Raw genomic sequence first — 1,065 nt, 5'->3', positions numbered from 1 at the left:
CCGGCAATTGCTTCGTTCTCTCCATAGCCCTAGAAGTCCAGCTGCTCGCTGGACAGTGTCCAAACCCTGACAGGGACATATGCAGCCATACGAACGTATCACAGATACTACAGACGGAAAAGATGTAGCAAGTCCTCAAGTTCATTCCCCTGCCTTCAGAGGAGCTGTGAGGTTCTCATGCACGTCAGTCCATAATTATAGTTCCTTTTTCCCAGTTCTCTGCTTAAAATTGTTTGTGAGCTGAAGACCAGCATAAGGGTCCTCTCTCCTCTGTTCAAACCCCACATTTAGGGGGACCTCTGGTCATCATTTAATTTGGGCTGAAGTGATGCACTGCTTTTGGTCTGACTACAGAAAGATTTAACCACTCTCTGAACATGGATGTCTGTCACACAACATAGGTTTTCAAGCACATCTACCAATCATGGATGCTTCAACCTCACATGCCCCACTTTAGAAGGAAGGGGAGGATTCACCTCACCCAACCTAGGCCATCCAAAGTCAGGGTGCTCTCTCCCTGGAGGGGGCAGAGGGGAAGGGACACCTCTAAAGCAATACGCAGCTCATTGTTATTGAGGATTCTCTCAAAAACACAAAGCTTGAATAACCACATAGAGGTATCCCTTTCTTTCCACTGATTCTGGAGGTGAGGCACATAACTAATAAGAGTTCCAAACACATTACATATAATGAACTTCTTATACCCCACTCTTCAGCAGCACTGGGAAATGCAACACAGGTGTTCAAAAAGAACACACAACTCTGAAAAAGTACATTGTGACATCTCCATTTGAGCATTTTAGAAACCAATGACAAAGGCTTAGCCCAGGCATCTGCATGGGCAAGCAATTTGTTATGAGATTTCTCTCTTCATTGCCATCATTTCTTGCCAGTCCAGTGGGCACATGGGACTTGAAGCAACTGCATTTCTCTCATTGTCATGTAATGCTAGTCTGTGAGCAAAGACTGGAGGTCTTTGATGCTGCAGCCCTCTGGAGCAGGGACCAGTAATGGCTGTAGAATCTAACTGCTGCTCTCCCACTGGCTTGACCTCCTGGGGCAGGA

General features: G+C 46.3%; 1 protein-coding gene across 1 annotated transcript in view; it reads right to left on the bottom strand.

The window, feature by feature from the left end:
- DENND2A (DENN/MADD domain containing 2A) overlaps positions 1 to 1,065 on the bottom strand; it is a 37,047-nt gene that overhangs the window by 29,665 nt on the left and 6,317 nt on the right. The window lies entirely within an intron of this gene.

This window comes from Buceros rhinoceros, unplaced genomic scaffold, assembly GCF_000710305.1.
Source record: "Buceros rhinoceros silvestris isolate BGI_N320 unplaced genomic scaffold, ASM71030v1 scaffold13019, whole genome shotgun sequence".
Lineage (NCBI taxonomy): Eukaryota > Metazoa > Chordata > Aves > Bucerotiformes > Bucerotidae > Buceros > Buceros rhinoceros.
This window is presented reverse-complemented; position numbering and strand designations above follow the sequence as displayed.